Source organism: Egretta garzetta, unplaced genomic scaffold (assembly GCF_000687185.1).
Source record: "Egretta garzetta isolate BGI_Z169 unplaced genomic scaffold, ASM68718v1 scaffold223, whole genome shotgun sequence".
NCBI classification, from domain to species: Eukaryota; Metazoa; Chordata; class Aves; order Pelecaniformes; family Ardeidae; genus Egretta; species Egretta garzetta.
In genome coordinates, this window is record NW_009259033.1 from 261,695 (window position 1) to 270,744 (window position 9,050).

General features: G+C 44.3%; 1 protein-coding gene across 2 annotated transcripts in view; it reads right to left on the bottom strand.

The window, feature by feature from the left end:
- The window catches only part of DNAJC5 (DnaJ heat shock protein family (Hsp40) member C5), a 24,958-nt gene extending 16,778 nt beyond the window's left edge, over positions 1 to 8,180 (bottom strand). The window contains exon 1 of one of the 2 annotated variants that reach the window (XM_035890363.1): positions 7,493 to 8,180. The gene's annotated coding sequence lies outside the window, so the exon portion shown is untranslated. The remainder of the gene's footprint in view (positions 1 to 7,492) is intronic. The other variant, XM_009634783.2, reaches the window with a different exon arrangement.
- Between the last annotated feature and the right edge of the window lie 870 nt (positions 8,181 to 9,050).

Below are 9,050 nucleotides of genomic sequence, written 5' to 3' on the forward strand. Positions count from 1 at the left end.
CAGGCAAATCAGAAACTCCCAAGCATTCATTTTCACGTCCTTACTTGCTCACATCACTTGCAAAACGAACGAGTACTGGAAAAACGATGTGCAAAGGCGGAAGGTAAAGCAAACGGGCTACAAGTGAGCTTGGGAGGCTGCTACTATTTTAAAGCACTCGTCACGAACACTCTTCTAGCTGTCTCGAAACAGTAATTTTTAACCTATTAATTGAAGCACTAACATTTACTATTTCATTAAAGCATCCAAGAATGAGTGTTCTGGTGGTGCTCATTTTTTTTACATCACCGCGCAGAAGCCTTTTAGCTAAATTTTGCTGTCCAGTCCGTGGCCTTTCACTACAGGTCCTATGAGAAATCTCCTACCCATAAAAACATTCCAGTTTAACATGTAAATCCTGACGTACAGCTAACCTAGCATCCAGGGGATTAACGCCAAACGTATGCAACTTTCTCCCACAAAAAAAAAGAATCTTACTACGGCCAAATTCATTTGCCTTTGGAACAGAAAATTGGTCTCCAACAGTGAAAGCCGGTGACACTAAAACCTTCATTAAATTCTCTTAAATATGAGCTTAAAAAACCAAAATAAAACCAAAACACAGCTTTTAAATAAATGAAATCTGGGACAGCACAACTTCTCTGCTAAATTCACGTCTGAACTGACGTGACATCCGCCGTTAACGCCCAACAGAGATGTTGCACTGAAACTTGTGACAACCTTAACTACAGCGATACAAGCGTTGTTGCTCTAATAAGCTTAGCAGATTAAAATTTAGCCATTTAAGTCTGATTGACCAACCTGTTATAAAGACTTGCGACCTTGTACCCTATGCAAGAGTAAGATTCAAACCTACTGAAGGAGGTTTTCCGTATTAGGGGGGGGAAAATGTGAAGTAGCACATTCACATTTTCTATCGTCTCTCCTCAGCTAAAAGAATTACTCTTTAAAACCCTGGGTTTTTTAGTGGATCTCCTACTTAGGATTTCATCGCTCCTATTTAATCCTTCAGCAAAATTAAATTACTGTTTATGGCATTACAGTAGTTTATATGGCGGAGTGCAAGTGTCACAAACTGTAGACGGCTACAAAAACCCGACATCTGCTTACTGAGCGATTCAAGAATTTATGAAAAAGGAGCCGTTCTGTTTGCTTGCCTCATTGTTACTCTTAATTTTTTCTCTATATAAATCTATGCAGTGCCTGGAACTACTCCTAGCACACGAGTTCACCAGAACAAATCACAAAAACCACAACACTCACTGCTGTGGGTGGAGCGATACCGATGCCGCTTACTTCTTCCGAAGAAGAAATGTCTTAGGCTTCTTCAAAAGCAGCGATATGGCGGTACTGCTCCGTTTGTGCTAGGCGAGTTGAATAAACTATATCAATAAAAGAAAAAAAAAAAATAAAAATCACACTGCTAATGACTATACCAACATAGTCAAAGCATTAAACCTTTAAAATCTAGAGAAAGTCTTGGAACAGATGGGTTTACTCACATAAAAATGGGATTTATACTATTACGTCACACCTGTAGGTAAGACAACTAAAGGCTGCTAAACAGCAATAAAAGGAAAAAAATGCCTATTCACTGATGTGACAAAAGGTTCAGCAATTGGATCGATCGTCAGAACGCGATCGCCGACCTCCGGAGAGCCTGTTCCAAACACCTCGCCACTTCGGGTAGGTCGGGAGGAGTTTTCTGTTGCCCAAGGCAGTAACTGTGCAACAAACGTACAGGAATCACAACTTTAACAACAGGTTAAGGAGACAACGCTGGGCTAAGCAGCACCCTTCTACAGCACGGGCAGTTTTCGCCTGGTCAAAAAGGAGGAAGAAAGTGAGGTTACAGAGTACATCTGAAAAAAAGCCGTACAAGCAGTCCGAGAGGCAAAAGAAATGACGGAGTGATCTTCCCGGACATGAAGACGTCTTTCAAATTACAAGTTGATCGGCAAAGCGAGAAAAAAAAGACATTTATCAGGAATTAATCTGGGAGGGCAGGGCAGGGGAAGATTACCCTCTGTACTCATCTACAGCAGCAGGAGATGGCAGGGGGAAAAAAAAAAGTTCCTATCTTTTTTTGCTATCAATTGTGGAGGCAGATGGAAAGGTAAATAGGGGGGTTCTCACCCTCAAAATTTAAATAATGTACAAGTATAAGTATGGTTTTACAAACTGCAAAATGCAGACCAAGGTTATTTCACAACTAATTTGTTACTGGAATCGCTTTGCTGTCAAACGAACACTCTCCGCAGTTCAATCATGAAGAGTTTCTGTTAATGACTTTGAAATGAATAGTTTATTTTCATGGGTAAAGCCCAGGTCATACTGACAGCAGAAGGTAATTCACACACCTTCAACCTGATCTAAAATGGTCAGGTCTGGCGTTTCCCTTTGAGAAACGACCCCTGTTTTCAGGTTATTAATCCCTGCCATTCAGGTCTTTAATAGGTACCTCTTCTCCCACCAAGCACACAAATCTTCCTCTCAAAAAGTTATGAATAAAAAAAAAAAAGCAAAACAAGCCGGACTGAAGGGCAGAATTCGTAAAGCCAAGTTTCCAGAAACAACCACCCACCAAGCCGCCAAGCTCAGGAAAAGAAAAGCTAAAACACATTTATATGACCACCAGGAATCCAATGTAATCGTCTCCGTCACGTCAGAGCCTTTCTGTTTCACAGGGCAATTAGCTCTTAGTAATCTAGAAGATTTTATTCTAAAAATTAAGCTTAAATTCTTCAATAATGCAGGCAAAAAATCAACTTTTTTCCCCCCCCAATTTACCTCACGTTCCTGATCAGGTCGTCCCAGCCCAAGAAGATGCATAATTATTCAAGCAACACTTGTAGCCGCTCAGGTAACTTGTGAAGACTTCAGTTCCAAAGTTTTCTTTTTTTCTTTTGTAAAGTTTAAAAATTCAGCCTATCTAAACCCCCTTTCTTCTCCTAATTGCTCAACTGCATTTCCCCAGTTTCTGTGCAGAGCGGGGAGGAGACGCCGCTATTTCATTATTTCACTTCCTCACAGAAACTGCCAGAGAAAAGATCATTTTCATTTCTTCCCATAAAAAATGGGAAAACACGGGCTGCTAGCGTCCATTCAAGACTTCTTTATTAGGCCATAGAAGTCCAAAGGCAAAAACAGCACAACAGAGTTGCCTTCTTTTCAGATGACACTGAATTCTTCTAAGAAATATTTTAAAAAGCAAAGAAACAAACCAACCCACCGCTCATTTTCCCTTCCTAATTGCAAGGCTGCATCCGACGCCGCCAGCCTCAGCCAGAAAAGCCAGCAGAGCAAAGGCGAGAAGAGCCATAGGGGTGACCAGCCGCTGGGCTAGCAGTCGTGCCTCGTAAGGGCACCCACACGGCCGCACATGCGAGTTTGAGTAAGAACCTGGTCAGGAGATAGATGCTGGTGTGACCGCCTGATGCAGATCTGGCAATCATAGAATCATAGAATCATAGAATCATACGTGACCACCTGATGCAGATCTGGCAATCATAGAATTGTAGAATCGTAGAATGTTTTGGGTTGGAAGGGACCCCTAGAAGTCATCTAGTCCAACCCCCCTGCAGGAGCAGGGACACCGCTAACCAGATCAGGTTGCTCACAGCCCCGTCCAACCTGGCCTGGAATGTTCCCAGGGATGGGGCCTCCACCACCTCTCTGGGCAACCTGTTCCAGTGTTTCACTACCCTCATTGTAAAGAACTTCTTCCTTAGATCCAGTCTAAACCTACCCTGGTTTAGTTTAAAACCATTACCCCTTGTCTTGTCACAGCTGGCCCTACTAAAAAGATTTTCCCCATCTTTCCTATGGGCCCCCTTTAGGTACTGAAAGGCCGCAATCAGGTCTCCCCACAGCCTTCTCTTCTCCAGGCTGAACAAGCCCAACTCCCTCAGCCTGTCCTCATAGGAGAGGTGCTCCAGCCCCCGGATCATTTTTGTGGCCCTCCTCTGGACCTGCTCCAACATTTCCACGTCCTTCTTGTGCTGAGAATCGAGCAGTTTGCCGGTGCAGCTTCACATTAAGGCACTCCAAGCCATGACAACAGCTCAGGAATCCAGGGGAGCAGAGCTATGGCACCTTCGGGTGACGGGTCCCTGGCGTAAAGGCACCGATTACCACCATTCCCCGTTAGCCAAACGGCACAAACACAGTAAGGAGTCGCTCCTGCAGTCCTGCAGCTGAGAAAGATACGCCAGGACAGAGCAATCGGTGTTGTAAAAGATGTTTAAGGTTGGAAATAACGTTTTGGACAACTTTCAAAAACGCCCTCAAAACCGCTGCTTTCAGAAAACTACAGATTAAAACGGTATCCACAATTTTTTTTTAAATCACGCACTCTTTTCCACCCTAGGGTCACCGGGCTCTGCATGAACTGACGTGCCGCAATACCAACCCGAGTCCTGCCTGCCACCAAACCGCACTACCCAGTTAAGCCTCAAAAACCCCCAAAACATCACCAGGAATAAGCGGTCCCCAGATTACAAACAGGGCACAGGCTGCAGGATAAAAACCCTTCGAACTCAAACGCTGTGCTACGGTGAGGGGCGAGCGCAAACCCAAGCAGAGCATCTTCCCGGCTGCCAGGTAAACATCTGCCCCTGAACACAACCTGCCAACTGATAGAGAAGCCACAGATTGCTTTTGCTGGTCCCATCTAAATTCAGGACGACACTCCCCCAGCGACCGCGAGGCCTCAGAGCGTGCGTGCCCCGCAATTCCGCACATCAGAAGTATCCCTGCACAAACGCGGAGCGGTACAGCAGACCTGAAAAAAACCACATGTGAAATGGCAAGTCATAAGTACAGATGGACTAAACTGATACAAACAAATAAAAAAAATACAGTTTGGACATGCAAGACATCCTTCAGTCATCTTCAGACAAGATTCCTCCTCACTGGATAGCGTCAGGTGTTACAGAAAATGTTTAAAAGGCAGGAGGAGATGAGTTTCATACCTGCCCCATTCAACTCCCCAGCACGCGGACGTTTAAAAAGCATAAAAGTAGTTACGATATTCACGACAAAATCTGAACTGACCAGAGCAGCTTAGATCACTCAAACTTTTGCTTGTTGTTTTGGCAGGAAAACACAACAAAATTCCTCTTCTCGTGAAGGCGGGGCGATGCTGGAGCGGCACGCCTTCATCGCAAATAGTTTTGTTTCATCTTAGGTCAACCAAACCAGAGCCCACGTCCCGAGGCAAACTCACGGTAAGACACAGCAGAAAGCACCTTGGGAGAGGTGACACACTTATTCCCTAGCGATCAAACCCAGTTTTCACAGCACCGAAGAACGTCACGACGAATCCATTGCTGATGTAACTATATTCTTGTAACACACCAAGACACCAACACACCAAGACACCAACACACAACTCACGCGCCTGAGTCAGTCTGGACTGTGAGGTGCTCAGGACCTAAGACCTCTTCTCCCTGCCAGCTCATTTGGCTAGAAATATCCAAAACCAATCACAGGCTGGGATTAAAAGTGGTTTTAATTTAAACCGACGTTTTCTTACAGGAGATAAACTCTTTGGTATTTTCTAACTACACAGTGTGGTTTCACCAACAAAAAGATTTATATTTCGTACTCCTCCTACAGAAACCATGCTGATATTTATTTCCCCTGTTCTCTCACTCTGCATACATTTAAACTGCAAACCACGTGATGAAATACGTCCTCAGTTCCGCCACTCAGTCTGGCAACGGTATTTCATGGCTGCTTAAAAAAAAAAAAAAGGCAAGCCCATAATTTAGAAATAATAAGGCAACAGAGAATGGTATTTGTCCTACTGATTTTCCCCACTAACTCACCAGTGATTAACAAGAAAAGACACAGCTTGAATTTCAGACCACAGACTTAGTTTGCAAACCTGGCACTTAAGGAAAAAACACGTTCTAGACTTTAACTGTAACTGAGTTTTCTAACATTATAATTGGGATAAGAAATAGGACAGCTCAACGCATACAGATTTTATTAACTAAGTTTTCGGAGTGGAATCACACTTCAGAGGACTTAGAACAAAAATGCCACTATTATACTGATGCATAATTTAATCACCACCATTTCCAACGCACATGGCTTTTAGTATCAGTGTGAAGACCTCATCGCTCCCTCCAACTGCCTGCCAGGAGGCTGTAGCGAGGTGGGGGTCGGCCTCTTCTCCCTGGTGGCAGGCGATGGGACAAGGGGAAACGGCCTCAAGTTGTGCCAGGGCAGGGTTAGGTTGGACATCGGGAAAAATTCCTTCTCCAAAAGGGCTGCCAAGCACTGGAAGGGGCTGCCCAGGGAAGGGGTCGAGTCCCCAGCCCTGGGGGGATTTAACAGCCAGGCAGAGGCGGTGCTGAGGGCCAGGGTTTGGGGGTGGGATGGCAGGGGTAGAGGAGCGGTTGGGCTGGGGGAGCTAAAAAGGCTTTTCCAACCCAAACGATTCTGTGATTATCACATTTAGTCTTTTTTCACCTAAAGTAAGAGAATGAAGCCAGAAAACCTTAATGTTTCTGTGCCTGCAATGCTTTTATTCCTCCCTCTGCTCTTAACTTACACCACAGTACGACAGACATCTCTTCGGTCTGCCTGTATACACGACGTGATGCCGTCAGTGCAACGTTAACCTGGTGTTGCTCTTACACATATTCCCCAAACCAAGGGTACATCTTCCTGAAGATCCTTAAAGAGGAACAGAATTAATTCCAAAATAACACTTTTCCTCATTTAGGGTTATTTTAAAATACTATTTTCTACCTCTACACATTTAAACAGCCTCAAAACAGCAAGGAAGGGTGAAAGTCATCATAGAAAGATAATTTTTAACACGCAAGAGGGACTAAGAGGGTTTCATATGGAAGACGTCAGCAGAACAAGTCACTGGAAGAAACGTGGTTTTAAGATAAGATGCAGGAAACCAGGGTAAGGAAACGCACATTATAGGTCAACTACAGAAGATGCTGGGTTTTCATCATCCGAGATATTTCATCCAACATATATTCCGTTTCGGGACCAGTAATAAAAAAATAAAGTCACGTTGATTGTTGTTATCCCTGTTATCCAAACCACTCGGTGACATACCGAGGTATGCTTGGGAAATTGTAACTACGCACCTTCCAAACACCTTTCGATTAACCCTGTTTGCCTGGTTCTCCTAAGTTCATTGCCAGTAGCAAATGTTGTGGCAAAGCAATTTCTGGAAGCGCAACAAGAATGAAGTGAGTGAGCGTGGAAATCGGGAACTTTGTAGGAAAAGAAAGAAAGAGGGAGACAGTTATTAAGGAAGATAAATATTTTCACTAATTACCCTCCAGGCAGAATATTTCTGTTCAATATGCATTTACTTTGCTATGGTCTACTCAAAGCACGAATGTTGCTTCCCAACATTAATGTTAGGGCCTTCAAAGGAATGACTGACATTTGTTAAACTAATCCCCAACAATGCTAAAAGAAACTTTCTGAAGAGAAGACATGGTTCATCACCTACTTTTCTTTCCCCAGTCAGACCAGAATAACTCCTTGAGATCCACATCAGACTCGTACACGTGCGGAGAAGCAGCGTCCCTGCGCGACAGAGCTCGTTCGTTAGTTATCAGATGGAAAACATTCCCGAAGTTCACAAAGAACAGCAGCTCAGAATGAACCTGGGAATTTAAATCAATTCACTGCTCTGAACAGTAACGGAACCCATTTTTTAAACTCAGTTTAGAACGGGAAATACGTCTGGTCACAGCTTCTGAGAAACAGCTCACCTCAGGTTTCACAGGAGGCACCGAACAATTCCGCGGTCCCTTCCCTGCTCCCCAAGGAGCAGCAGGCGAGGAGATGCCAAGGGGGTGCTGGGAAGAGTGGTGGATCTAGGAGCGACAAAATCTAAACCATGCAGGCAAGAAGGCAAAGAAACAGACACCTGCTCCCACCGAGGTCCCTCCAGCCATGCTGAACCATCTCACCCTCTTCCAGGGCTCGGGGTACGCAGCTGGGTTCCTGCCCAAAACGTCACGTAGATCCACGCAGTCGAGGGGTTATCGGATTGGCCCAACTGTTTTGGATCAAACGGTTATCGGTCTGACCTGGAACTGTACCAGGAGAAATCCAGGCCCTGATGGACCTGAACTAGAGCAGAACTTTAAAAAAAAAAAAAAAGTACTGTTTCAATTCCCTGTGCAGATACCAGATGATTTCACAAGGATCCCGCGTGCCCTTTGCAAAAGCACATGAAGACTCATTAATTTTATTCCCCTCCTACCCGCTGTTATCACAGCGCCATGTCTCCCAGAGACACGCTGCCACGCTCCCGTCTCTGAACAAGATCTTAACGCGGCCCATTTTGCCCGCTGACCCCCCTTCTCATACTTGTAACTAGCAGAAGCAGGACCGCCAACTTTCATGCTGGCCTCGTAACTACAGCGAAGAAAAATTAAGTCATTTCTTAATTATTTTTTTTTTTTAAAATTCCTTTAATTGCACACCATCAGGTAACCACAGGCGCAACCTGAGATTGTAAAATATCTCACTTAGTCCTGAACTCAGCACCTCCTAGATTACTGCAGACTCTTGTCACTAGCAACGGCCCTCGAAAACGTCCCGAGTTCAGCTTCCCAAGCCCCCCCTCCTCTCTACGAGAAGCTTTAAACCTATGTTTTTACAGTAAGTGCCCCTAAATCCTCCTGCTGCAAGAAGCAGATTCGTAAGGGAAATTCTGTAACAACTGACCCAGCCTAGGCAGAAGCCCACATCACACACCAGGCACTGGCACTGCGACGCAAAGATGACAAACTAAAGATGCTATTTTGTAGCATCAATAAAATTCCTAAGATATTACCATCACAGTAACAGACAATCCTGTTAAGATATAAAATATGTACTGACAGATGGAAGGGAAAAGAATATTTTCATTGGAAATACAGCCAAAAATTTATATTTAAAGGGGAAAAGCAAACAGAAAACCAGTGCGAGTTTCTACTTACTGTAAGCACATAATTGGCTCCTGTAATAATATCAGGAAACTTTGGACTTTTCCTATCCGCACTGCAAAATATTAC